This window comes from Phyllobates terribilis, unplaced genomic scaffold, assembly GCF_046119375.1.
Source record: "Phyllobates terribilis strain yellow unplaced genomic scaffold, ASM4611937v1 Scaffold_30__1_contigs__length_15301838, whole genome shotgun sequence".
Classification (NCBI taxonomy): domain Eukaryota; kingdom Metazoa; phylum Chordata; class Amphibia; order Anura; family Dendrobatidae; genus Phyllobates; species Phyllobates terribilis.
Genome location: NW_027362790.1, coordinates 9,701,021 through 9,728,037, shown reverse-complemented (window position 1 = coordinate 9,728,037; position 27,017 = coordinate 9,701,021). Strand labels below are relative to the sequence as shown.

The following is a 27,017-nucleotide window of genomic DNA, read 5'->3' as shown; positions in this document are numbered from 1 at the left end:
GCCAGCAGCAGCAGCAGCAGGAGAGGTATGTAATCAGGAGCCCTCCTGCTAAGGGTAGACAGCTGCTCGTTCCACCCCACCCCCCGCCTTAATTGGTTCTCCTCCCTTCCAACGGTGTTGAGGCGGGTGGGAACAGCAGGGGGTGAAGGTGCTGTGTTTAAAGAGGTGGAGTTATGCAGATCTAAAACGCGTGGATTGCAGCAGCAGCAAGCCGAAAAGTGCAGGCATGTAAGGGATCTAGAGGTTGACAACATGTCTTCTTAACGGGAGTCCAGGAGCTCATCTCCACAAATGGACTTTTCAGGATCCTTGGGTGGCTCCGTAGTTTGAAACCAATTCTGGTTATCGCTTCTCGGCCTTTTGGCTAAGATCAAGTGTAGTATCTGTTCTTATCAGTTTAATATCTGATACGTCCCCTATCTGGGGACCATATATTAAATGGATTTTTAGAACAGGGAGATGGAAAAAGAGCTTGCTCTGTCCACTCCACGCATTGACCTGGTATTGCAGTATCTCCAGGACCGGTGCACCCCTTCTTTAATGCAGTTTCTAAAATCAGAAAGAATTGAATTCAATGTTTTTTGTTCATTTTGCTTGTTTGTCGGATTTTGGGATGGACTCTTTGGCTTTGCTTTTCTTCTCCTCATTGGATTTTTCATGTTCAAAGTTGCAGAAGCCAGATTACAAGCTCATTTTGGTTCAACTTCAGCAACTGTGCATTGCATTGCCATGTAATGTGATGCAATGCTATCTTTCTAGCTCTCCCTTTTTACTTCCTTTTGGATAAACAGACATATTAGGCAAGCATTTTGGAGCTTTCACCTAAATAACTACAGGTGGTGAGATAAGCTGCACAATATAATTGACCTTTCAGTATATTGTTGCACACACACCATCTATTTAGCAAATGCCCTTGTTTTCAACAGCAGCCTTTTAAACTCACCTGAGCTAACAGGTATGTGCGCTGGTTACTCTGCTGTGCTTAAAATTTCTTTTTTGGTTTGCTACAATGCCTTTTCTGAAACGTTGTCTCCTTCTGCTGGAACACTGACTTCTTTCATTTAATTCCTGCAGACTATAAAAGAGAACCCAACCCAAAAAGTTTGGTTGATTAGTCTGTGGCATTCTGTTAAACTGTTGCTTATGGCGGTCTCTGTGAGCTTCTCAGCGACATTCAGCCAGCCAGGTATCCTGCCTGCAGTAGATGGAATGTGGCAATGGAACGCTGGCTGCGCGTGTCATAATAGGCTCTGAGCCTTTATATACCTGTGCACAGCAGCAGCCACCTTCAGTCTGCTGCTGGACAGCCAGCAGCAGCAGCAGCAGGAGAGGTATGTAATCAGGAGCCCTCCTTCTAAGGGTAGACAGCTGCTCGTTCCACCCCACCCCCCGCCTTAATTGGTTCTCCTCCCTTCCAACGGTGTTGAGGCGGGTGGGAACAGCAGGGGGTGAAGGTGCTGTGTTTAAAGAGGTGGAGTTATGCAGATCTAAAACGCGTGGATTGCAGCAGCAGCAAGCCGAAAAGTGCAGGCATGTAAGGGATCTAGAGGTTGACAACATGTCTTCTTAACGGGAGTCCAGGAGCTCATCTCCACAAATGGACTTTTCAGGATCCTTGGGTGGCTCCGTAGTTTGAAACCAATTCTGGTTATCGCTTCTCGGCCTTTTGGCTAAGATCAAGTGTAGTATCTGTTCTTATCAGTTTAATATCTGATACGTCCCCTATCTGGGGACCATATATTAAATGGATTTTTAGAACAGGGAGATGGAAAAAGAGCTTGCTCTGTCCACTCCACGCATTGACCTGGTATTGCAGTATCTCCAGGACCGGTGCACCCCTTCTTTAATGCAGTTTCTAAAATCAGAAAGAATTGAATTCAATGTTTTTTGTTCATTTTGCTTGTTTGTCGGATTTTGGGATGGACTCTTTGGCTTTGCTTTTCTTCTCCTCATTGGATTTTTCATGTTCAAAGTTGCAGAAGCCAGATTACAAGCTCATTTTGGTTCAACTTCAGCAACTGTGCATTGCATTGCCATGTAATGTGATGCAATGCTATCTTTCTAGCTCTCCCTTTTTACTTCCTTTTGGATAAACAGACATATTAGGCAAGCATTTTGGAGCTTTCACCTAAATAACTACAGGTGGTGAGATAAGCTGCACAATATAATTGACCTTTCAGTATATTGTTGCACACACACCATCTATTTAGCAAATGCCCTTGTTATCAACAGCAGCCTTTTAAACTCACCTGAGCTAACAGGTATGTGCGCTGGTTACTCTGCTGCGCTTAAAATTTCTTTTTTGGTTTGCTACAATGCCTTTTCTGAAACGTTGTCTCCTTCTGCTGGAACACTGACTTCTTTCATTTAATGCCTGCAGACTATAAAAGAGAACCCAACCCAAAAAGTTTGGTTGATTAGTCTGTGGCATTCTGTTAAACTGTTGCTTATGGCGGTCTCTGTGAGCTTCTCAGCGACATTCAGCCAGCCAGGTATCCTGCCTGCAGTAGATGGAATGTGGCAATGGAACGCTGGCTGCGCGTGTCATAATAGGCTCTGAGCCTTTATATACCTGTGCACAGCAGCAGCCACCTTCAGTCTGCTGCTGGACAGCCAGCAGCAGCAGCAGCAGGAGAGGTATGTAATCAGGAGCCCTCCTGCTAAGGGTAGACAGCTGCTCGTTCCACCCCACCCCCCGCCTTAATTGGTTCTCCTCCCTTCCAACGGTGTTGAGGCGGGTGGGAACAGCAGGGGGTGAAGGTGCTGTGTTTAAAGAGGTGGAGTTATGCAGATCTAAAACGCGTGGATTGCAGCAGCAGCAAGCCGAAAAGTGCAGGCATGTAAGGGATCTAGAGGTTGACAACATGTCTTCTTAACGGGAGTCCAGGAGCTCATCTCCACAAATGGACTTTTCAGGATCCTTGGGTGGCTCCGTAGTTTGAAACCAATTCTGGTTATCGCTTCTCGGCCTTTTGGCTAAGATCAAGTGTAGTATCTGTTCTTATCAGTTTAATATCTGATACGTCCCCTATCTGGGGACCATATATTAAATGGATTTTTAGAACAGGGAGATGGAAAAAGAGCTTGCTCTGTCCACTCCACGCATTGACCTGGTATTGCAGTATCTCCAGGACCGGTGCACCCCTTCTTTAATGCAGTTTCTAAAATCAGAAAGAATTGAATTCAATGTTTTTTGTTCATTTTGCTTGTTTGTCGGATTTTGGGATGGACTCTTTGGCTTTGCTTTTCTTCTCCTCATTGGATTTTTCATGTTCAAAGTTGCAGAAGCCAGATTACAAGCTCATTTTGGTTCAACTTCAGCAACTGTGCATTGCATTGCCATGTAATGTGATGCAATGCTATCTTTCTAGCTCTCCCTTTTTACTTCCTTTTGGATAAACAGACATATTAGGCAAGCATTTTGGAGCTTTCACCTAAATAACTACAGGTGGTGAGATAAGCTGCACAATATAATTGACCTTTCAGTATATTGTTGCACACACACCATCTATTTAGCAAATGCCCTTGTTATCAACAGCAGCCTTTTAAACTCACCTGAGCTAACAGGTATGTGCGCTGGTTACTCTGCTGCGCTTAAAATTTCTTTTTTGGTTTGCTACAATGCCTTTTCTGAAACGTTGTCTCCTTCTGCTGGAACACTGACTTCTTTCATTTAATGCCTGCAGACTATAAAAGAGAACCCAACCCAAAAAGTTTGGTTGATTAGTCTGTGGCATTCTGTTAAACTGTTGCTTATGGCGGTCTCTGTGAGCTTCTCAGCGACATTCAGCCAGCCAGGTATCCTGCCTGCAGTAGATGGAATGTGGCAATGGAACGCTGGCTGCGCGTGTCATAATAGGCTCTGAGCCTTTATATACCTGTGCACAGCAGCAGCCACCTTCAGTCTGCTGCTGGACAGCCAGCAGCAGCAGCAGCAGGAGAGGTATGTAATCAGGAGCCCTCCTGCTAAGGGTAGACAGCTGCTCGTTCCACCCCACCCCCCGCCTTAATTGGTTCTCCTCCCTTCCAACGGTGTTGAGGCGGGTGGGAACAGCAGGGGGTGAAGGTGCTGTGTTTAAAGAGGTGGAGTTATGCAGATCTAAAACGCGTGGATTGCAGCAGCAGCAAGCCGAAAAGTGCAGGCATGTAAGGGATCTAGAGGTTGACAACATGTCTTCTTAACGGGAGTCCAGGAGCTCATCTCCACAAATGGACTTTTCAGGATCCTTGGGTGGCTCCGTAGTTTGAAACCAATTCTGGTTATCGCTTCTCGGCCTTTTGGCTAAGATCAAGTGTAGTATCTGTTCTTATCAGTTTAATATCTGATACGTCCCCTATCTGGGGACCATATATTAAATGGATTTTTAGAACAGGGAGATGGAAAAAGAGCTTGCTCTGTCCACTCCACGCATTGACCTGGTATTGCAGTATCTCCAGGACCGGTGCACCCCTTCTTTAATGCAGTTTCTAAAATCAGAAAGAATTGAATTCAATGTTTTTTGTTCATTTTGCTTGTTTGTCGGATTTTGGGATGGACTCTTTGGCTTTGCTTTTCTTCTCCTCATTGGATTTTTCATGTTCAAAGTTGCAGAAGCCAGATTACAAGCTCATTTTGGTTCAACTTCAGCAACTGTGCATTGCATTGCCATGTAATGTGATGCAATGCTATCTTTCTAGCTCTCCCTTTTTACTTCCTTTTGGATAAACAGACATATTAGGCAAGCATTTTGGAGCTTTCACCTAAATAACTACAGGTGGTGAGATAAGCTGCACAATATAATTGACCTTTCAGTATATTGTTGCACACACACCATCTATTTAGCAAATGCCCTTGTTATCAACAGCAGCCTTTTAAACTCACCTGAGCTAACAGGTATGTGCGCTGGTTACTCTGCTGCGCTTAAAATTTCTTTTTTGGTTTGCTACAATGCCTTTTCTGAAACGTTGTCTCCTTCTGCTGGAACACTGACTTCTTTCATTTAATGCCTGCAGACTATAAAAGAGAACCCAACCCAAAAAGTTTGGTTGATTAGTCTGTGGCATTCTGTTAAACTGTTGCTTATGGCGGTCTCTGTGAGCTTCTCAGCGACATTCAGCCAGCCAGGTATCCTGCCTGCAGTAGATGGAAAGTGGCAATGGAACGCTGGCTGCGCGTGTCATAATAGGCTCTGAGCCTTTATATACCTGTGCACAGCAGCAGCCACCTTCAGTCTGCTGTTGGACAGCCAGCAGCAGCAGCAGCAGCAGGAGAGGTATGTAATCAGGAGCCCTCCTGCTAAGGGTAGACAGCTGCTCGTTCCACCCCACCCCCCGCCTTAATTGGTTCTCCTCCCTTCCAACGGTGTTGAGGCGGGTGGGAACAGCAGGGGGTGAAGGTGCTGTGTTTAAAGAGGTGGAGTTATGCAGATCTAAAACGCGTGGATTGCAGCAGCAGCAAGCCGAAAAGTGCAGGCATGTAAGGGATCTAGAGGTTGACAACATGTCTTCTTAACGGGAGTCCAGGAGCTCATCTCCACAAATGGACTTTTCAGGATCCTTGGGTGGCTCCGTAGTTTGAAACCAATTCTGGTTATCGCTTCTCGGCCTTTTGGCTAAGATCAAGTGTAGTATCTGTTCTTATCAGTTTAATATCTGATACGTCCCCTATCTGGGGACCATATATTAAATGGATTTTTAGAACAGGGAGATGGAAAAAGAGCTTGCTCTGTCCACTCCACGCATTGACCTGGTATTGCAGTATCTCCAGGACCGGTGCACCCCTTCTTTAATGCAGTTTCTAAAATCAGAAAGAATTGAATTCAATGTTTTTTGTTCATTTTGCTTGTTTGTCGGATTTTGGGATGGACTCTTTGGCTTTGCTTTTCTTCTCCTCATTGGATTTTTCATGTTCAAAGTTGCAGAAGCCAGATTACAAGCTCATTTTGGTTCAACTTCAGCAACTGTGCATTGCATTGCCATGTAATGTGATGCAATGCTATCTTTCTAGCTCTCCCTTTTTACTTCCTTTTGGATAAACAGACATATTAGGCAAGCATTTTGGAGCTTTCACCTAAATAACTACAGGTGGTGAGATAAGCTGCACAATATAATTGACCTTTCAGTATATTGTTGCACACACACCATCTATTTAGCAAATGCCCTTGTTATCAACAGCAGCCTTTTAAACTCACCTGAGCTAACAGGTATGTGCGCTGGTTACTCTGCTGCGCTTAAAATTTCTTTTTTGGTTTGCTACAATGCCTTTTCTGAAACGTTGTCTCCTTCTGCTGGAACACTGACTTCTTTCATTTAATGCCTGCAGACTATAAAAGAGAACCCAACCCAAAAAGTTTGGTTGATTAGTCTGTGGCATTCTGTTAAACTGTTGCTTATGGCGGTCTCTGTGAGCTTCTCAGCGACATTCAGCCAGCCAGGTATCCTGCCTGCAGTAGATGGAATGTGGCAATGGAACGCTGGCTGCGCGTGTCATAATAGGCTCTGAGCCTTTATATACCTGTGCACAGCAGCAGCCACCTTCAGTCTGCTGCTGGACAGCCAGCAGCAGCAGCAGCAGGAGAGGTATGTAATCAGGAGCCCTCCTGCTAAGGGTAGACAGCTGCTCGTTCCACCCCACCCCCCGCCTTAATTGGTTCTCCTCCCTTCCAACGGTGTTGAGGCGGGTGGGAACAGCAGGGGGTGAAGGTGCTGTGTTTAAAGAGGTGGAGTTATGCAGATCTAAAACGCGTGGATTGCAGCAGCAGCAAGCCGAAAAGTGCAGGCATGTAAGGGATCTAGAGGTTGACAACATGTCTTCTTAACGGGAGTCCAGGAGCTCATCTCCACAAATGGACTTTTCAGGATCCTTGGGTGGCTCCGTAGTTTGAAACCAATTCTGGTTATCGCTTCTCGGCCTTTTGGCTAAGATCAAGTGTAGTATCTGTTCTTATCAGTTTAATATCTGATACGTCCCCTATCTGGGGACCATATATTAAATGGATTTTTAGAACAGGGAGATGGAAAAAGAGCTTGCTCTGTCCACTCCACGCATTGACCTGGTATTGCAGTATCTCCAGGACCGGTGCACCCCTTCTTTAATGCAGTTTCTAAAATCAGAAAGAATTGAATTCAATGTTTTTTGTTCATTTTGCTTGTTTGTCGGATTTTGGGATGGACTCTTTGGCTTTGCTTTTCTTCTCCTCATTGGATTTTTCATGTTCAAAGTTGCAGAAGCCAGATTACAAGCTCATTTTGGTTCAACTTCAGCAACTGTGCATTGCATTGCCATGTAATGTGATGCAATGCTATCTTTCTAGCTCTCCCTTTTTACTTCCTTTTGGATAAACAGACATATTAGGCAAGCATTTTGGAGCTTTCACCTAAATAACTACAGGTGGTGAGATAAGCTGCACAATATAATTGACCTTTCAGTATATTGTTGCACACACACCATCTATTTAGCAAATGCCCTTGTTATCAACAGCAGCCTTTTAAACTCACCTGAGCTAACAGGTATGTGCGCTGGTTACTCTGCTGCGCTTAAAATTTCTTTTTTGGTTTGCTACAATGCCTTTTCTGAAACGTTGTCTCCTTCTGCTGGAACACTGACTTCTTTCATTTAATGCCTGCAGACTATAAAAGAGAACCCAACCCAAAAAGTTTGGTTGATTAGTCTGTGGCATTCTGTTAAACTGTTGCTTATGGCGGTCTCTGTGAGCTTCTCAGCGACATTCAGCCAGCCAGGTATCCTGCCTGCAGTAGATGGAATGTGGCAATGGAACGCTGGCTGCGCGTGTCATAATAGGCTCTGAGCCTTTATATACCTGTGCACAGCAGCAGCCACCTTCAGTCTGCTGCTGGACAGCCAGCAGCAGCAGCAGCAGGAGAGGTATGTAATCAGGAGCCCTCCTGCTAAGGGTAGACAGCTGCTCGTTCCACCCCACCCCCCGCCTTAATTGGTTCTCCTCCCTTCCAACGGTGTTGAGGCGGGTGGGAACAGCAGGGGGTGAAGGTGCTGTGTTTAAAGAGGTGGAGTTATGCAGATCTAAAACGCGTGGATTGCAGCAGCAGCAAGCCGAAAAGTGCAGGCATGTAAGGGATCTAGAGGTTGACAACATGTCTTCTTAACGGGAGTCCAGGAGCTCATCTCCACAAATGGACTTTTCAGGATCCTTGGGTGGCTCCGTAGTTTGAAACCAATTCTGGTTATCGCTTCTCGGCCTTTTGGCTAAGATCAAGTGTAGTATCTGTTCTTATCAGTTTAATATCTGATACGTCCCCTATCTGGGGACCATATATTAAATGGATTTTTAGAACAGGGAGATGGAAAAAGAGCTTGCTCTGTCCACTCCACGCATTGACCTGGTATTGCAGTATCTCCAGGACCGGTGCACCCCTTCTTTAATGCAGTTTCTAAAATCAGAAAGAATTGAATTCAATGTTTTTTGTTCATTTTGCTTGTTTGTCGGATTTTGGGATGGACTCTTTGGCTTTGCTTTTCTTCTCCTCATTGGATTTTTCATGTTCAAAGTTGCAGAAGCCAGATTACAAGCTCATTTTGGTTCAACTTCAGCAACTGTGCATTGCATTGCCATGTAATGTGATGCAATGCTATCTTTCTAGCTCTCCCTTTTTACTTCCTTTTGGATAAACAGACATATTAGGCAAGCATTTTGGAGCTTTCACCTAAATAACTACAGGTGGTGAGATAAGCTGCACAATATAATTGACCTTTCAGTATATTGTTGCACACACACCATCTATTTAGCAAATGCCCTTGTTATCAACAGCAGCCTTTTAAACTCACCTGAGCTAACAGGTATGTGCGCTGGTTACTCTGCTGCGCTTAAAATTTCTTTTTTGGTTTGCTACAATGCCTTTTCTGAAACGTTGTCTCCTTCTGCTGGAACACTGACTTCTTTCATTTAATGCCTGCAGACTATAAAAGAGAACCCAACCCAAAAAGTTTGGTTGATTAGTCTGTGGCATTCTGTTAAACTGTTGCTTATGGCGGTCTCTGTGAGCTTCTCAGCGACATTCAGCCAGCCAGGTATCCTGCCTGCAGTAGATGGAATGTGGCAATGGAACGCTGGCTGCGCGTGTCATAATAGGCTCTGAGCCTTTATATACCTGTGCACAGCAGCAGCCACCTTCAGTCTGCTGCTGGACAGCCAGCAGCAGCAGCAGCAGGAGAGGTATGTAATCAGGAGCCCTCCTGCTAAGGGTAGACAGCTGCTCGTTCCACCCCACCCCCCGCCTTAATTGGTTCTCCTCCCTTCCAACGGTGTTGAGGCGGGTGGGAACAGCAGGGGGTGAAGGTGCTGTGTTTAAAGAGGTGGAGTTATGCAGATCTAAAACGCGTGGATTGCAGCAGCAGCAAGCCGAAAAGTGCAGGCATGTAAGGGATCTAGAGGTTGACAACATGTCTTCTTAACGGGAGTCCAGGAGCTCATCTCCACAAATGGACTTTTCAGGATCCTTGGGTGGCTCCGTAGTTTGAAACCAATTCTGGTTATCGCTTCTCGGCCTTTTGGCTAAGATCAAGTGTAGTATCTGTTCTTATCAGTTTAATATCTGATACGTCCCCTATCTGGGGACCATATATTAAATGGATTTTTAGAACAGGGAGATGGAAAAAGAGCTTGCTCTGTCCACTCCACGCATTGACCTGGTATTGCAGTATCTCCAGGACCGGTGCACCCCTTCTTTAATGCAGTTTCTAAAATCAGAAAGAATTGAATTCAATGTTTTTTGTTCATTTTGCTTGTTTGTCGGATTTTGGGATGGACTCTTTGGCTTTGCTTTTCTTCTCCTCATTGGATTTTTCATGTTCAAAGTTGCAGAAGCCAGATTACAAGCTCATTTTGGTTCAACTTCAGCAACTGTGCATTGCATTGCCATGTAATGTGATGCAATGCTATCTTTCTAGCTCTCCCTTTTTACTTCCTTTTGGATAAACAGACATATTAGGCAAGCATTTTGGAGCTTTCACCTAAATAACTACAGGTGGTGAGATAAGCTGCACAATATAATTGACCTTTCAGTATATTGTTGCACACACACCATCTATTTAGCAAATGCCCTTGTTATCAACAGCAGCCTTTTAAACTCACCTGAGCTAACAGGTATGTGCGCTGGTTACTCTGCTGCGCTTAAAATTTCTTTTTTGGTTTGCTACAATGCCTTTTCTGAAACGTTGTCTCCTTCTGCTGGAACACTGACTTCTTTCATTTAATGCCTGCAGACTATAAAAGAGAACCCAACCCAAAAAGTTTGGTTGATTAGTCTGTGGCATTCTGTTAAACTGTTGCTTATGGCGGTCTCTGTGAGCTTCTCAGCGACATTCAGCCAGCCAGGTATCCTGCCTGCAGTAGATGGAAAGTGGCAATGGAATGCTGGCTGCGCGTGTCATAATAGGCTCTGAGCCTTTATATACCTGTGCACAGCAGCAGCCACCTTCAGTCTGCTGTTGGACAGCCAGCAGCAGCAGCAGCAGCAGGAGAGGTATGTAATCAGGAGCCCTCCTGCTAAGGGTAGACAGCTGCTCGTTCCACCCCACCCCCCGCCTTAATTGGTTCTCCTCCCTTCCAACGGTGTTGAGGCGGGTGGGAACAGCAGGGGGTGAAGGTGCTGTGTTTAAAGAGGTGGAGTTATGCAGATCTAAAACGCGTGGATTGCAGCAGCAGCAAGCCGAAAAGTGCAGGCATGTAAGGGATCTAGAGGTTGACAACATGTCTTCTTAACGGGAGTCCAGGAGCTCATCTCCACAAATGGACTTTTCAGGATCCTTGGGTGGCTCCGTAGTTTGAAACCAATTCTGGTTATCGCTTCTCGGCCTTTTGGCTAAGATCAAGTGTAGTATCTTTCGAAAAGGCGGTTTTGGATGTTGGCCGCCCTAGTAGATTGATACATTATGCACACTGGGGTTTAGGCGCTTGTTAGTACGCCAGGTGGCTAATATAGTCATCTGGTGGAAAGCATGGCCCCCCAGGATCGACGTCATTGGGCCGGGGAAGATCGAAAGCCCGAAGTGTGAAGTGCCCCAGGAGTTGTGACCCTGGGGTGCCTTAACTCACTGGGATTGGGAACCCCACTTGAGTTTATGGCACATTTGCACAAGCACTTCAAATTTTCTTTCTTCGCACACACCCTTATTCCGGGCCTTCTGGCCTTAGGATGGGGAATTTTTCAATTCCCGGTCGAAGGTCCGGGCAGTATTATACTGTGAAACCTTCACTATTTATTTAATTTCTTTGTCACTGTGTGTCCACTTATTCACGTGTGTCACGTCCTACTAGGATTTTGTCGGGATGCGGTTCCCTTACGGGTTCCTCTCTTGGCAGGTCTAGGGGGGGAGTGTGTGGCCATCAGGTTCCGCTCCCCCCTGAACCCCCCTGGCTCTCCTCTTTCGGGAGGAGAGCGTTGTTGGCTCCCCTCTTCCGGGAGGGGAGCACAGTCTTTGGCTCCCAGTGCCTTGCTCGGGTGAGAACTCGGGCAGGTGCTGGGGGTAAGATTGGGTCGCCTCTGGCTTCGGCTGGAGGTGGCTTTTTGTCCCTGTTCCTCGCTGTGGCCTTTTGGCTCGGAGGGACGGGGAATGGTTTGGGGGACCCTTCTCCTTTTGGAGAGGGTTTCAAGAAGACCAGCATCCTAGTGCACTTTTTTTGTGGCACTTGTCACTTTTTTAAGCACACTCGGGTTTTGTACACGAATTCGGGCTTAAAAAAAAAAAAAAAAAAAAAAAAAAAATCTGTTCTTATCAGTTTAATATCTGATACGTCCCCTATCTGGGGACCATATATTAAATGGATTTTTAGAACAGGGAGATGGAAAAAGAGCTTGCTCTGTCCACTCCACGCATTGACCTGGTATTGCAGTATCTCCAGGACCGGTGCACCCCTTCTTTAATGCAGTTTCTAAAATCAGAAAGAATTGAATTCAATGTTTTTTGTTCATTTTGCTTGTTTGTCGGATTTTGGGATGGACTCTTTGGCTTTGCTTTTCTTCTCCTCATTGGATTTTTCATGTTCAAAGTTGCAGAAGCCAGATTACAAGCTCATTTTGGTTCAACTTCAGCAACTGTGCATTGCATTGCCATGTAATGTGATGCAATGCTATCTTTCTAGCTCTCCCTTTTTACTTCCTTTTGGATAAACAGACATATTAGGCAAGCATTTTGGAGCTTTCACCTAAATAACTACAGGTGGTGAGATAAGCTGCACAATATAATTGACCTTTCAGTATATTGTTGCACACACACCATCTATTTAGCAAATGCCCTTGTTATCAACAGCAGCCTTTTAAACTCACCTGAGCTAACAGGTATGTGCGCTGGTTACTCTGCTGCGCTTAAAATTTCTTTTTTGGTTTGCTACAATGCCTTTTCTGAAACGTTGTCTCCTTCTGCTGGAACACTGACTTCTTTCATTTAATGCCTGCAGACTATAAAAGAGAACCCAACCCAAAAAGTTTGGTTGATTAGTCTGTGGCATTCTGTTAAACTGTTGCTTATGGCGGTCTCTGTGAGCTTCTCAGCGACATTCAGCCAGCCAGGTATCCTGCCTGCAGTAGATGGAATGTGGCAATGGAACGCTGGCTGCGCGTGTCATAATAGGCTCTGAGCCTTTATATACCTGTGCACAGCAGCAGCCACCTTCAGTCTGCTGCTGGACAGCCAGCAGCAGCAGCAGCAGGAGAGGTATGTAATCAGGAGCCCTCCTGCTAAGGGTAGACAGCTGCTCGTTCCACCCCACCCCCCGCCTTAATTGGTTCTCCTCCCTTCCAACGGTGTTGAGGCGGGTGGGAACAGCAGGGGGTGAAGGTGCTGTGTTTAAAGAGGTGGAGTTATGCAGATCTAAAACGCGTGGATTGCAGCAGCAGCAAGCCGAAAAGTGCAGGCATGTAAGGGATCTAGAGGTTGACAACATGTCTTCTTAACGGGAGTCCAGGAGCTCATCTCCACAAATGGAATTTTCAGGATCCTTGGGTGGCTCCGTAGTTTGAAACCAATTCTGGTTATCGCTTCTCGGCCTTTTGGCTAAGATCAAGTGTAGTATCTGTTCTTATCAGTTTAATATCTGATACGTCCCCTATCTGGGGACCATATATTAAATGGATTTTTAGAACAGGGAGATGGAAAAAGAGCTTGCTCTGTCCACTCCACGCATTGACCTGGTATTGCAGTATCTCCAGGACCGGTGCACCCCTTCTTTAATGCAGTTTCTAAAATCAGAAAGAATTGAATTCAATGTTTTTTGTTCATTTTGCTTGTTTGTCGGATTTTGGGATGGACTCTTTGGCTTTGCTTTTCTTCTCCTCATTGGATTTTTCATGTTCAAAGTTGCAGAAGCCAGATTACAAGCTCATTTTGGTTCAACTTCAGCAACTGTGCATTGCATTGCCATGTAATGTGATGCAATGCTATCTTTCTAGCTCTCCCTTTTTACTTCCTTTTGGATAAACAGACATATTAGGCAAGCATTTTGGAGCTTTCACCTAAATAACTACAGGTGGTGAGATAAGCTGCACAATATAATTGACCTTTCAGTATATTGTTGCACACACACCATCTATTTAGCAAATGCCCTTGTTATCAACAGCAGCCTTTTAAACTCACCTGAGCTAACAGGTATGTGCGCTGGTTACTCTGCTGCGCTTAAAATTTCTTTTTTGGTTTGCTACAATGCCTTTTCTGAAACGTTGTCTCCTTCTGCTGGAACACTGACTTCTTTCATTTAATGCCTGCAGACTATAAAAGAGAACCCAACCCAAAAAGTTTGGTTGATTAGTCTGTGGCATTCTGTTAAACTGTTGCTTATGGCGGTCTCTGTGAGCTTCTCAGCGACATTCAGCCAGCCAGGTATCCTGCCTGCAGTAGATGGAATGTGGCAATGGAACGCTGGCTGCGCGTGTCATAATAGGCTCTGAGCCTTTATATACCTGTGCACAGCAGCAGCCACCTTCAGTCTGCTGCTGGACAGCCAGCAGCAGCAGCAGCAGGAGAGGTATGTAATCAGGAGCCCTCCTGCTAAGGGTAGACAGCTGCTCGTTCCACCCCACCCCCCGCCTTAATTGGTTCTCCTCCCTTCCAACGGTGTTGAGGCGGGTGGGAACAGCAGGGGGTGAAGGTGCTGTGTTTAAAGAGGTGGAGTTATGCAGATCTAAAACGCGTGGATTGCAGCAGCAGCAAGCCGAAAAGTGCAGGCATGTAAGGGATCTAGAGGTTGACAACATGTCTTCTTAACGGGAGTCCAGGAGCTCATCTCCACAAATGGACTTTTCAGGATCCTTGGGTGGCTCCGTAGTTTGAAACCAATTCTGGTTATCGCTTCTCGGCCTTTTGGCTAAGATCAAGTGTAGTATCTGTTCTTATCAGTTTAATATCTGATACGTCCCCTATCTGGGGACCATATATTAAATGGATTTTTAGAACAGGGAGATGGAAAAAGAGCTTGCTCTGTCCACTCCACGCATTGACCTGGTATTGCAGTATCTCCAGGACCGGTGCACCCCTTCTTTAATGCAGTTTCTAAAATCAGAAAGAATTGAATTCAATGTTTTTTGTTCATTTTGCTTGTTTGTCGGATTTTGGGATGGACTCTTTGGCTTTGCTTTTCTTCTCCTCATTGGATTTTTCATGTTCAAAGTTGCAGAAGCCAGATTACAAGCTCATTTTGGTTCAACTTCAGCAACTGTGCATTGCATTGCCATGTAATGTGATGCAATGCTATCTTTCTAGCTCTCCCTTTTTACTTCCTTTTGGATAAACAGACATATTAGGCAAGCATTTTGGAGCTTTCACCTAAATAACTACAGGTGGTGAGATAAGCTGCACAATATAATTGACCTTTCAGTATATTGTTGCACACACACCATCTATTTAGCAAATGCCCTTGTTATCAACAGCAGCCTTTTAAACTCACCTGAGCTAACAGGTATGTGCGCTGGTTACTCTGCTGCGCTTAAAATTTCTTTTTTGGTTTGCTACAATGCCTTTTCTGAAACGTTGTCTCCTTCTGCTGGAACACTGACTTCTTTCATTTAATGCCTGCAGACTATAAAAGAGAACCCAACCCAAAAAGTTTGGTTGATTAGTCTGTGGCATTCTGTTAAACTGTTGCTTATGGCGGTCTCTGTGAGCTTCTCAGCGACATTCAGCCAGCCAGGTATCCTGCCTGCAGTAGATGGAATGTGGCAATGGAACGCTGGCTGCGCGTGTCATAATAGGCTCTGAGCCTTTATATACCTGTGCACAGCAGCAGCCACCTTCAGTCTGCTGCTGGACAGCCAGCAGCAGCAGCAGCAGGAGAGGTATGTAATCAGGAGCCCTCCTGCTAAGGGTAGACAGCTGCTCGTTCCACCCCACCCCCCGCCTTAATTGGTTCTCCTCCCTTCCAACGGTGTTGAGGCGGGTGGGAACAGCAGGGGGTGAAGGTGCTGTGTTTAAAGAGGTGGAGTTATGCAGATCTAAAACGCGTGGATTGCAGCAGCAGCAAGCCGAAAAGTGCAGGCATGTAAGGGATCTAGAGGTTGACAACATGTCTTCTTAACGGGAGTCCAGGAGCTCATCTCCACAAATGGACTTTTCAGGATCCTTGGGTGGCTCCGTAGTTTGAAACCAATTCTGGTTATCGCTTCTCGGCCTTTTGGCTAAGATCAAGTGTAGTATCTGTTCTTATCAGTTTAATATCTGATACGTCCCCTATCTGGGGACCATATATTAAATGGATTTTTAGAACAGGGAGATGGAAAAAGAGCTTGCTCTGTCCACTCCACGCATTGACCTGGTATTGCAGTATCTCCAGGACCGGTGCACCCCTTCTTTAATGCAGTTTCTAAAATCAGAAAGAATTGAATTCAATGTTTTTTGTTCATTTTGCTTGTTTGTCGGATTTTGGGATGGACTCTTTGGCTTTGCTTTTCTTCTCCTCATTGGATTTTTCATGTTCAAAGTTGCAGAAGCCAGATTACAAGCTCATTTTGGTTCAACTTCAGCAACTGTGCATTGCATTGCCATGTAATGTGATGCAATGCTATCTTTCTAGCTCTCCCTTTTTACTTCCTTTTGGATAAACAGACATATTAGGCAAGCATTTTGGAGCTTTCACCTAAATAACTACAGGTGGTGAGATAAGCTGCACAATATAATTGACCTTTCAGTATATTGTTGCACACACACCATCTATTTAGCAAATGCCCTTGTTATCAACAGCAGCCTTTTAAACTCACCTGAGCTAACAGGTATGTGCGCTGGTTACTCTGCTGTGCTTAAAATTTCTTTTTTGGTTTGCTACAATGCCTTTTCTGAAACGTTGTCTACTTCTGCTGGAACACTGACTTCTTTCATTTAATGCCTGCAGACTATAAAAGAGAACCCAACCCAAAAAGTTTGGTTGATTAGTCTGTGGCATTCTGTTAAACTGTTGCTTATGGCGGTCTCTGTGAGCTTCTCAGCGACATTCAGCCAGCCAGGTATCCTGCCTGCAGTAGATGGAATGTGGCAATGGAACGCTGGCTGCGCGTGTCATAATAGGCTCTGAGCCTTTATATACCTGTGCACAGCAGCAGCCACCTTCAGTCTGCTGCTGGACAGCCAGCAGCAGCAGCAGCAGGAGAGGTATGTAATCAGGAGCCCTCCTGCTAAGGGTAGACAGCTGCTCGTTCCACCCCACCCCCCGCCTTAATTGGTTCTCCTCCCTTCCAACGGTGTTGAGGCGGGTGGGAACAGCAGGGGGTGAAGGTGCTGTGTTTAAAGAGGTGGAGTTATGCAGATCTAAAACGCGTGGATTGCAGCAGCAGCAAGCCGAAAAGTGCAGGCATGTAAGGGATCTAGAGGTTGACAACATGTCTTCTTAACGGGAGTCCAGGAGCTCATCTCCACAAATGGACTTTTCAGGATCCTTGGGTGGCTCCGTAGTTTGAAACCAATTCTGGTTATCGCTTCTCGGCCTTTTGGCTAAGATCAAGTGTAGTATCTGTTCTTATCAGTTTAATATCTGATACGTCCCCTATCTGGGGACCATATATTAAATGGATTTTTAGAACAGGGAGATGGAAAAAGAGCTTGCTCTGTCCACTCCACGCATTGACCTGGTATTGCAGTATCTCCAGGACCGGTGCACCCCTTCTTTAATGCAGTTTCTAAAATCAGAAAGAATTGAATTCAATGTTTTTTGTTCATTTTGCTTGTTTGTCGGATTTTGGGATGGACTCTTTGGCTTTGCTTTTCTTCTCCTCATTGGATTTTTCATGTTCAAAGTTGCAGAAGCCAGATTACAAGCTCATTTTGGTTCAACTTCAGCAACTGTGCATTGCATTGCCATGTAATGTGATGCAATGCTATCTTTCTAGCTCTCCCTTTTTACTTCCTTTTGGATAAACAGACATATTAGGCAAGCATTTTGGAGCTTTCACCTAAATAACTACAGGTGGTGAGATAAGCTGCACAATATAATTGACCTTTCAGTATATTGTTGCACACACACCATCTATTTAGCAAATGCCCTTGTTATCAACAGCAGCCTTTTAAACTCACCTGAGCTAACAGGTATGTGCGCTGGTTACTCTGCTGCGCTTAAAATTTCTTTTTTGGTTTGCTACAATGCCTTTTCTGAAACGTTGTCTCCTTCTGCTGGAACACTGACTTCTTTCATTTAATGCCTGCAGACTATAAAAGAGAACCCAACCCAAAAAGTTTGGTTGATTAGTCTGTGGCATTCTGTTAAACTGTTGCTTATGGCGGTCTCTGTGAGCTTCTCAGCGACATTCAGCCAGCCAGGTATCCTGCCTGCAGTAGATGGAATGTGGCAATGGAACGCTGGCTGCGCGTGTCATAATAGGCTCTGAGCCTTTATATACCTGTGCACAGCAGCAGCCACCTTCAGTCTGCTGCTGGACAGCCAGCAGCAGCAGCAGCAGGAGAGGTATGTAATCAGGAGCCCTCCTGCTAAGGGTAGACAGCTGCTCGTTCCACCCCACCCCCCGCCTTAATTGGTTCTCCTCCCTTCCAACGGTGTTGAGGCGGGTGGGAACAGCAGGGGGTGAAGGTGCTGTGTTTAAAGAGGTGGAGTTATGCAGATCTAAAACGCGTGGATTGCAGCAGCAGCAAGCCGAAAAGTGCAGGCATGTAAGGGATCTAGAGGTTGACAACATGTCTTCTTAACGGGAGTCCAGGAGCTCATCTCCACAAATGGACTTTTCAGGATCCTTGGGTGGCTCCGTAGTTTGAAACCAATTCTGGTTATCGCTTCTCGGCCTTTTGGCTAAGATCAAGTGTAGTATCTGTTCTTATCAGTTTAATATCTGATACGTCCCCTATCTGGGGACCATATATTAAATGGATTTTTAGAACAGGGAGATGGAAAAAGAGCTTGCTCTGTCCACTCCACGCATTGACCTGGTATTGCAGTATCTCCAGGACCGGTGCACCCCTTCTTTAATGCAGTTTCTAAAATCAGAAAGAATTGAATTCAATGTTTTTTGTTCATTTTGCTTGTTTGTCGGATTTTGGGATGGACTCTTTGGCTTTGCTTTTCTTCTCCTCATTGGATTTTTCATGTTCAAAGTTGCAGAAGCCAGATTACAAGCTCATTTTGGTTCAACTTCAGCAACTGTGCATTGCATTGCCATGTAATGTGATGCAATGCTATCTTTCTAGCTCTCCCTTTTTACTTCCTTTTGGATAAACAGACATATTAGGCAAGCATTTTGGAGCTTTCACCTAAATAACTACAGGTGGTGAGATAAGCTGCACAATATAATTGACCTTTCAGTATATTGTTGCACACACACCATCTATTTAGCAAATGCCCTTGTTTTCAACAGCAGCCTTTTAAACTCACCTGAGCTAACAGGTATGTGCGCTGGTTACTCTGCTGTGCTTAAAATTTCTTTTTTGGTTTGCTACAATGCCTTTTCTGAAACGTTGTCTCCTTCTGCTGGAACACTGACTTCTTTCATTTAATTCCTGCAGACTATAAAAGAGAACCCAACCCAAAAAGTTTGGTTGATTAGTCTGTGGCATTCTGTTAAACTGTTGCTTATGGCGGTCTCTGTGAGCTTCTCAGCGACATTCAGCCAGCCAGGTATCCTGCCTGCAGTAGATGGAATGTGGCAATGGAACGCTGGCTGCGCGTGTCATAATAGGCTCTGAGCCTTTATATACCTGTGCACAGCAGCAGCCACCTTCAGTCTGCTGCTGGACAGCCAGCAGCAGCAGCAGCAGGAGAGGTATGTAATCAGGAGCCCTCCTTCTAAGGGTAGACAGCTGCTCGTTCCACCCCACCCCCCGCCTTAATTGGTTCTCCTCCCTTCCAACGGTGTTGAGGCGGGTGGGAACAGCAGGGGGTGAAGGTGCTGTGTTTAAAGAGGTGGAGTTATGCAGATCTAAAACGCGTGGATTGCAGCAGCAGCAAGCCGAAAAGTGCAGGCATGTAAGGGATCTAGAGGTTGACAACATGTCTTCTTAACGGGAGTCCAGGAGCTCATCTCCACAAATGGACTTTTCAGGATCCTTGGGTGGCTCCGTAGTTTGAAACCAATTCTGGTTATCGCTTCTCGGCCTTTTGGCTAAGATCAAGTGTAGTATCTGTTCTTATCAGTTTAATATCTGATACGTCCCCTATCTGGGGACCATATATTAAATGGATTTTTAGAACAGGGAGATGGAAAAAGAGCTTGCTCTGTCCACTCCACGCATTGACCTGGTATTGCAGTATCTCCAGGACCGGTGCACCCCTTCTTTAATGCAGTTTCTAAAATCAGAAAGAATTGAATTCAATGTTTTTTGTTCATTTTGCTTGTTTGTCGGATTTTGGGATGGACTCTTTGGCTTTGCTTTTCTTCTCCTCATTGGATTTTTCATGTTCAAAGTTGCAGAAGCCAGATTACAAGCTCATTTTGGTTCAACTTCAGCAACTGTGCATTGCATTGCCATGTAATGTGATGCAATGCTATCTTTCTAGCTCTCCCTTTTTACTTCCTTTTGGATAAACAGACATATTAGGCAAGCATTTTGGAGCTTTCACCTAAATAACTACAGGTGGTGAGATAAGCTGCACAATATAATTGACCTTTCAGTATATTGTTGCACACACACCATCTATTTAGCAAATGCCCTTGTTATCAACAGCAGCCTTTTAAACTCACCTGAGCTAACAGGTATGTGCGCTGGTTACTCTGCTGTGCTTAAAATTTCTTTTTTGGTTTGCTACAATGCCTTTTCTGAAACGTTGTCTACTTCTGCTGGAACACTGACTTCTTTCATTTAATGCCTGCAGACTATAAAAGAGAACCCAACCCAAAAAGTTTGGTTGATTAGTCTGTGGCATTCTGTTAAACTGTTGCTTATGGCGGTCTCTGTGAGCTTCTCAGCGACATTCAGCCAGCCAGGTATCCTGCCTGCAGTAGATGGAATGTGGCAATGGAACGCTGGCTGCGCGTGTCATAATAGGCTCTGAGCCTTTATATACCTGTGCACAGCAGCAGCCACCTTCAGTCTGCTGCTGGACAGCCAGCAGCAGCAGCAGCAGGAGAGGTATGTAATCAGGAGCCCTCCTGCTAAGGGTAGACAGCTGCTCGTTCCACCCCACCCCCCGCCTTAATTGGTTCTCCTCCCTTCCAACGGTGTTGAGGCGGGTGGGAACAGCAGGGGGTGAAGGTGCTGTGTTTAAAGAGGTGGAGTTATGCAGATCTAAAACGCGTGGATTGCAGCAGCAGCAAGCCGAAAAGTGCAGGCATGTAAGGGATCTAGAGGTTGACAACATGTCTTCTTAACGGGAGTCCAGGAGCTCATCTCCACAAATGGACTTTTCAGGATCCTTGGGTGGCTCCGTAGTTTGAAACCAATTCTGGTTATCGCTTCTCGGCCTTTTGGCTAAGATCAAGTGTAGTATCTGTTCTTATCAGTTTAATATCTGATACGTCCCCTATCTGGGGACCATATATTAAATGGATTTTTAGAACAGGGAGATGGAAAAAGAGCTTGCTCTGTCCACTCCACGCATTGACCTGGTATTGCAGTATCTCCAGGACCGGTGCACCCCTTCTTTAATGCAGTTTCTAAAATCAGAAAGAATTGAATTCAATGTTTTTTGTTCATTTTGCTTGTTTGTCGGATTTTGGGATGGACTCTTTGGCTTTGCTTTTCTTCTCCTCATTGGATTTTTCATGTTCAAAGTTGCAGAAGCCAGATTACAAGCTCATTTTGGTTCAACTTCAGCAACTGTGCATTGCATTGCCATGTAATGTGATGCAATGCTATCTTTCTAGCTCTCCCTTTTTACTTCCTTTTGGATAAACAGACATATTAGGCAAGCATTTTGGAGCTTTCACCTAAATAACTACAGGTGGTGAGATAAGCTGCACAATATAATTGACCTTTCAGTATATTGTTGCACACACACCATCTATTTAGCAAATGCCCTTGTTATCAACAGCAGCCTTTTAAACTCACCTGAGCTAACAGGTATGTGCGCTGGTTACTCTGCTGCGCTTAAAATTTCTTTTTTGGTTTGCTACAATGCCTTTTCTGAAACGTTGTCTCCTTCTGCTGGAACACTGACTTCTTTCATTTAATGCCTGCAGACTATAAAAGAGAACCCAACCCAAAAAGTTTGGTTGATTAGTCTGTGGCATTCTGTTAAACTGTTGCTTATGGCGGTCTCTGTGAGCTTCTCAGCGACATTCAGCCAGCCAGGTATCCTGCCTGCAGTAGATGGAATGTGGCAATGGAACGCTGGCTGCGCGTGTCATAATAGGCTCTGAGCCTTTATATACCTGTGCACAGCAGCAGCCACCTTCAGTCTGCTGCTGGACAGCCAGCAGCAGCAGCAGGAGAGGTATGTAATCAGGAGCCCTCCTGCTAAGGGTAGACAGCTGCTCGTTCCACCCCACCCCCCGCCTTAATTGGTTCTCCTCCCTTCCAACGGTGTTGAGGCGGGTGGGAACAGCAGGGGGTGAAGGTGCTGTGTTTAAAGAGGTGGAGTTATGCAGATCTAAAACGCGTGGATTGCAGCAGCAGCAAGCCGAAAAGTGCAGGCATGTAAGGGATCTAGAGGTTGACAACATGTCTTCTTAACGGGAGTCCAGGAGCTCATCTCCACAAATGGACTTTTCAGGATCCTTGGGTGGCTCCGTAGTTTGAAACCAATTCTGGTTATCGCTTCTCGGCCTTTTGGCTAAGATCAAGTGTAGTATCTGTTCTTATCAGTTTAATATCTGATACGTCCCCTATCTGGGGACCATATATTAAATGGATTTTTAGAACAGGGAGATGGAAAAAGAGCTTGCTCTGTCCACTCCACGCATTGACCTGGTATTGCAGTATCTCCAGGACCGGTGCACCCCTTCTTTAATGCAGTTTCTAAAATCAGAAAGAATTGAATTCAATGTTTTTTGTTCATTTTGCTTGTTTGTCGGATTTTGGGATGGACTCTTTGGCTTTGCTTTTCTTCTCCTCATTGGATTTTTCATGTTCAAAGTTGCAGAAGCCAGATTACAAGCTCATTTTGGTTCAACTTCAGCAACTGTGCATTGCATTGCCATGTAATGTGATGCAATGCTATCTTTCTAGCTCTCCCTTTTTACTTCCTTTTGGATAAACAGACATATTAGGCAAGCATTTTGGAGCTTTCACCTAAATAACTACAGGTGGTGAGATAAGCTGCACAATATAATTGACCTTTCAGTATATTGTTGCACACACACCATCTATTTAGCAAATGCCCTTGTTATCAACAGCAGCCTTTTAAACTCACCTGAGCTAACAGGTATGTGCGCTGGTTACTCTGCTGCGCTTAAAATTTCTTTTTTGGTTTGCTACAATGCCTTTTCTGAAACGTTGTCTCCTTCTGCTGGAACACTGACTTCTTTCATTTAATGCCTGCAGACTATAAAAGAGAACCAACCCAAAAAGTTTGGTTGATTAGTCTGTGGCATTCTGTTAAACTGTTGCTTATGGCGGTCTCTGTGAGCTTCTCAGCGACATTCAGCCAGCCAGGTATCCTGCCTGCAGTAGATGGAATGTGGCAATGGAACGCTGGCTGCGCGTGTCATAATAGGCTCTGAGCCTTTATATACCTGTGCACAGCAGCAGCCACCTTCAGTCTGCTGCTGGACAGCCAGCAGCAGCAGCAGCAGGAGAGGTATGTAATCAGGAGCCCTCCTGCTAAGGGTAGACAGCTGCTCGTTCCACCCCACCCCCCGCCTTAATTGGTTCTCCTCCCTTCCAACGGTGTTGAGGCGGGTGGGAACAGCAGGGGGTGAAGGTGCTGTGTTTAAAGAGGTGGAGTTATGCAGATCTAAAACGCGTGGATTGCAGCAGCAGCAAGCCGAAAAGTGCAGGCATGTAAGGGATCTAGAGGTTGACAACATGTCTTCTTAACGGGAGTCCAGGAGCTCATCTCCACAAATGGACTTTTCAGGATCCTTGGGTGGCTCCGTAGTTTGAAACCAATTCTGGTTATCGCTTCTCGGCCTTTTGGCTAAGATCAAGTGTAGTATCTGTTCTTATCAGTTTAATATCTGATACGTCCCCTATCTGGGGACCATATATTAAATGGATTTTTAGAACAGGGAGATGGAAAAAGAGCTTGCTCTGTCCACTCCACGCATTGACCTGGTATTGCAGTATCTCCAGGACCGGTGCATCCCTTCTTTAATGCAGTTTCTAAAATCAGAAAGAATTGAATTCAATGTTTTTTGTTCATTTTGCTTGTTTGTCGGATTTTGGGATGGACTCTTTGGCTTTGCTTTTCTTCTCCTCATTGGATTTTTCATGTTCAAAGTTGCAGAAGCCAGATTACAAGCTCATTTTGGTTCAACTTCAGCAACTGTGCATTGCATTGCCATGTAATGTGATGCAATGCTATCTTTCTAGCTCTCCCTTTTTACTTCCTTTTGGATAAACAGACATATTAGGCAAGCATTTTGGAGCTTTCACCTAAATAACTACAGGTGGTGAGATAAGCTGCACAATATAATTGACCTTTCAGTATATTGTTGCACACACACCATCTATTTAGCAAATGCCCTTGTTATCAACAGCAGCCTTTTAAACTCACCTGAGCTAACAGGTATGTGCGCTGGTTACTCTGCTGCGCTTGAAATTTCTTTTTTGGTTTGCTACAATGCCTTTTCTGAAACGTTGTCTCCTTCTGCTGGAACACTGACTTCTTTCATTTAATGCCTGCAGACTATAAAAGAGAACCCAACCCAAAAAGTTTGGTTGATTAGTCTGTGGCATTCTGTTAAACTGTTGCTTATGGCGGTCTCTGTGAGCTTCTCAGCGACATTCAGCCAGCCAGGTATCCTGCCTGCAGTAGATGGAATGTGGCAATGGAACGCTGGCTGCGCGTGTCATAATAGGCTCTGAGCCTTTATATACCTGTGCACAGCAGCAGCCACCTTCAGTCTGCTGCTGGACAGCCAGCAGCAGCAGCAGCAGGAGAGGTATGTAATCAGGAGCCCTCCTGCTAAGGGTAGACAGCTGCTCGTTCCACCCCACCCCCCGCCTTAATTGGTTCTCCTCCCTTCCAACGGTGTTGAGGCGGGTGGGAACAGCAGGGGGTGAAGGTGCTGTGTTTAAAGAGGTGGAGTTATGCAGATCTAAAACGCGTGGATTGCAGCAGCAGCAAGCCGAAAAGTGCAGGCATGTAAGGGATCTAGAGGTTGACAACATGTCTTCTTAACGGGAGTCCAGGAGCTCATCTCCACAAATGGACTTTTCAGGATCCTTGGGTGGCTCCGTAGTTTGAAACCAATTCTGGTTATCGCTTCTCGGCCTTTTGGCTAAGATCAAGTGTAGTATCTGTTCTTTTAAAAACACAAGAGCTACGATCTACACTTCACGAGAGCGATCGAACTCGGAAGGAGAAGAGCTTCGGAGCCCAGCTGACATCGGAGAACGAAGGCGGATATCGGTGGGAGGAAGAAGCTCTAAAGAATCCAGAAGAAGACGAAGACTCGGAGAAGAATCGGGCTGTCCTGTGGAATCTTCGAGGAAGAAAATCATCGAGACAAAGACCTTTCGGGGAATTTGTCCAGAACACGACGGGAGAAGAATCTGCATAGCTCCACCCATTCCGGGAAGAGTTCCAGATCCAGCTCCAAGAAGTAACTGCAGGAGGAAAGCCATGGCAAGCGCTGCGAGGAAGGCCGAAAAGAAGAGCCTGGAGCTGGGGACAGCCAGGAGGGCCCAGCCAGGAGCCGATTCTGACCCCAAGGACTCTGCCTCCACGACTGGCCAGCAGAAGGGACCCCAGAAGCCCCGCCACGAAGCTCCAGCCCTGGAGCCATGGATGCGGCAGACGGTGGCCCTGAAGCTGAAGGAAGTGGATGGGAGGGTGCCGGACATGTCCTCGGACGTGTTCTGCCAGAAGATGATGCTGGATCGAGGCTTCTCCAGGTCGGACACCCTCAGCATCCAGACCTTCTTGACGGGGATCTTCTTCGTCACCTTCGCCACTGTGAACACCTGCAGGAGGTTCTGGGAAATGGTAAGCGCAAAAGGACCGGATAATTCTTTCTCTGCCTTTACAGGTAGCTGCCCTATCCAGAGGGATGAAAGGAGGATCACGGTCTCCATGCGCAACCCGCACACCCCAGGCCAAGACATCTGTACCTTCCTGAGACGCTTCTGTTTGGTTGTGAAGGAACCCTCTCACATCCTGAATGGACTCGGCTTCTGGACAGGTAAGTGGTCGGTGACCGTTAGACTTCACAGGGACCTGGCGTACTCAGACGGACTTCGGCACCTGCCCCCGACATTCTCCCTGGGCAACTCCTACGGCCTCATCTATTACCCGGACATGCCGCGGAACTGCAGGAGATGCGGCAAGAACGGCCACGAGATGAAGGACTGCAAGGAGGATGCCTGCAGGATTTGTCGAGTGACGGGACACAGCTCGAAGGACTGCCCGAAGAAGACGTCCTGCAACCTGTGTGGGCTGGCGGCTCATCTGTACAAGGATTGCCCCAGGCGTGAGAGATCCTGGGCATCGGTGGTTGCGACGACCCCAGCTACGGAGGACAAGGCCCCGACGACCAGGCCTGTGAAGGTCAAGGACGCGACGACCAAGGCCCCAGCGGCCAAGGCCGAGACGACCAAGGCCAAAGCGGTCAAGGAGTCGGTGGCCAAAGCCCCAGCGACGGTCCCAGCAGCTCCGAAGCAGAAGAAAAAGTCAAAGGAGGGTAAGAGTTCTGTCACCCCTCTCTCGATCCCTCCCCCTGCCACCCCCGTCCAATCCCCCCCCACCCCGGCCACCCCTGCTGAGGATTCCACTTCCTCTTCCTCCTTCCCCTACTCCTCAGCAGGTGTCCTTTCCCCTGCCCCGGCAGCCACTCTCCCTCCCCAGACCATGGTAGCGGTGGAATTAACCTTTCCTCCACCCGCCGCTATCTATTCCGAGGAGGATTTTCCCCTTCTTGTCTCCCCAGTTCCAACCCGGGGAAAGAGGAAGGTGGAGGACAGCCCTGCTACTGAATCCTCCAAAAAGAAGATTCTGGATTTCGTAGGCGAAAAGGAGGATACCCTCCCTGAGCCAGAAGAGATGGAGCACATGGTTGAGACCCTGGTGGCCGAGCCAGAAGAGGAGGAACTGGTGGTCGCCGAGATCGAGGCCGCGCTGCTTGACCAGATGGAGGAAGAGGGCCTGCTGGTGATCCCGTCACCAGCAGTCAACACCGACGAGGGACCACCCGACCGGAGTGGTAACTAAGGTGTATTGCCTGCGCTAACTTTTTCTTTTTTCCCTACATGATGGCTAATATTAACTTATTTTCCATTAATGTCAGGAGCATCAAGGACAAGTTCAGACGTCAGACTATTTATGCCTTCCTTACTTCCCAGTTGTGTGATGTTTATATGTTGCAGGAATGTTCCCTTCCCTCCTCTAGGTCCTTCAAACATCTGGCCAGGGAGTGGTCCCACGGTCCATCCTACTGGTCCGGTGGGGGTGACTGCAAGTCTGCGGGGGTCGCAATTCTGATCAGGGGGGGCGCATTCACGCTTGAGTCCGTCCAGGAGCTCATCTGCGGCAGGGCTCTTG

The 27,017-nt window shown here is 46.2% G+C and overlaps 17 non-coding genes and 3 pseudogenes across 17 annotated transcripts; all 20 read left to right on the top strand.

Annotated features, from left to right (window-relative positions):
* The first annotated feature begins 344 nt into the window (after positions 1-344).
* On the top strand, positions 345-535 carry LOC141180304 (U2 spliceosomal RNA). Its single transcript, XR_012256063.1, has one exon. It is a non-coding gene; the product is annotated as a U2 spliceosomal RNA (small nuclear RNA).
* Positions 536-1,650: 1,115 nt separating this feature from the next.
* Positions 1,651-1,841, top strand: LOC141180303 (U2 spliceosomal RNA). Its single transcript, XR_012256062.1, has one exon. It is a non-coding gene; the product is annotated as a U2 spliceosomal RNA (small nuclear RNA).
* Positions 1,842-2,956: 1,115 nt separating this feature from the next.
* LOC141180302 (U2 spliceosomal RNA) lies at positions 2,957-3,147 on the top strand. The gene has a single exon (XR_012256061.1). It is a non-coding gene; the product is annotated as a U2 spliceosomal RNA (small nuclear RNA).
* A 1,115-nt stretch (positions 3,148-4,262) lies between these two features.
* LOC141180301 (U2 spliceosomal RNA) lies at positions 4,263-4,453 on the top strand. The gene has a single exon (XR_012256060.1). It is a non-coding gene; the product is annotated as a U2 spliceosomal RNA (small nuclear RNA).
* Positions 4,454-5,571: 1,118 nt separating this feature from the next.
* On the top strand, positions 5,572-5,762 carry LOC141180300 (U2 spliceosomal RNA). Its single transcript, XR_012256059.1, has one exon. It is a non-coding gene; the product is annotated as a U2 spliceosomal RNA (small nuclear RNA).
* A 1,115-nt stretch (positions 5,763-6,877) lies between these two features.
* On the top strand, positions 6,878-7,068 carry LOC141180299 (U2 spliceosomal RNA). The gene has a single exon (XR_012256058.1). It is a non-coding gene; the product is annotated as a U2 spliceosomal RNA (small nuclear RNA).
* Positions 7,069-8,183: 1,115 nt separating this feature from the next.
* LOC141180298 (U2 spliceosomal RNA) lies at positions 8,184-8,374 on the top strand. The gene has a single exon (XR_012256057.1). It is a non-coding gene; the product is annotated as a U2 spliceosomal RNA (small nuclear RNA).
* Positions 8,375-9,489: 1,115 nt separating this feature from the next.
* Positions 9,490-9,680, top strand: LOC141180297 (U2 spliceosomal RNA). Its single transcript, XR_012256056.1, has one exon. It is a non-coding gene; the product is annotated as a U2 spliceosomal RNA (small nuclear RNA).
* A 1,118-nt stretch (positions 9,681-10,798) lies between these two features.
* LOC141180077 (U2 spliceosomal RNA) lies at positions 10,799-10,890 on the top strand (annotated as a pseudogene).
* Positions 10,891-11,665: 775 nt separating this feature from the next.
* On the top strand, positions 11,666-11,874 carry LOC141179934 (U2 spliceosomal RNA; annotated as a pseudogene).
* Positions 11,875-12,989: 1,115 nt separating this feature from the next.
* Positions 12,990-13,180, top strand: LOC141180295 (U2 spliceosomal RNA). Its single transcript, XR_012256055.1, has one exon. It is a non-coding gene; the product is annotated as a U2 spliceosomal RNA (small nuclear RNA).
* Positions 13,181-14,295: 1,115 nt separating this feature from the next.
* On the top strand, positions 14,296-14,486 carry LOC141180294 (U2 spliceosomal RNA). Its single transcript, XR_012256054.1, has one exon. It is a non-coding gene; the product is annotated as a U2 spliceosomal RNA (small nuclear RNA).
* Positions 14,487-15,601: 1,115 nt separating this feature from the next.
* On the top strand, positions 15,602-15,792 carry LOC141180292 (U2 spliceosomal RNA). The gene has a single exon (XR_012256052.1). It is a non-coding gene; the product is annotated as a U2 spliceosomal RNA (small nuclear RNA).
* Positions 15,793-16,907: 1,115 nt separating this feature from the next.
* Positions 16,908-17,098, top strand: LOC141180291 (U2 spliceosomal RNA). The gene has a single exon (XR_012256051.1). It is a non-coding gene; the product is annotated as a U2 spliceosomal RNA (small nuclear RNA).
* Positions 17,099-18,213: 1,115 nt separating this feature from the next.
* LOC141180290 (U2 spliceosomal RNA) lies at positions 18,214-18,404 on the top strand. Its single transcript, XR_012256050.1, has one exon. It is a non-coding gene; the product is annotated as a U2 spliceosomal RNA (small nuclear RNA).
* Positions 18,405-19,519: 1,115 nt separating this feature from the next.
* Positions 19,520-19,710, top strand: LOC141180289 (U2 spliceosomal RNA). The gene has a single exon (XR_012256049.1). It is a non-coding gene; the product is annotated as a U2 spliceosomal RNA (small nuclear RNA).
* A 1,115-nt stretch (positions 19,711-20,825) lies between these two features.
* Positions 20,826-21,016, top strand: LOC141180288 (U2 spliceosomal RNA). Its single transcript, XR_012256048.1, has one exon. It is a non-coding gene; the product is annotated as a U2 spliceosomal RNA (small nuclear RNA).
* A 1,112-nt stretch (positions 21,017-22,128) lies between these two features.
* Positions 22,129-22,319, top strand: LOC141180287 (U2 spliceosomal RNA). Its single transcript, XR_012256047.1, has one exon. It is a non-coding gene; the product is annotated as a U2 spliceosomal RNA (small nuclear RNA).
* Positions 22,320-23,433: 1,114 nt separating this feature from the next.
* On the top strand, positions 23,434-23,624 carry LOC141179421 (U2 spliceosomal RNA). Its single transcript, XR_012255438.1, has one exon. It is a non-coding gene; the product is annotated as a U2 spliceosomal RNA (small nuclear RNA).
* Positions 23,625-24,739: 1,115 nt separating this feature from the next.
* Positions 24,740-24,817, top strand: LOC141179979 (U2 spliceosomal RNA; annotated as a pseudogene).
* Positions 24,818-27,017: the final 2,200 nt, after the last annotated feature.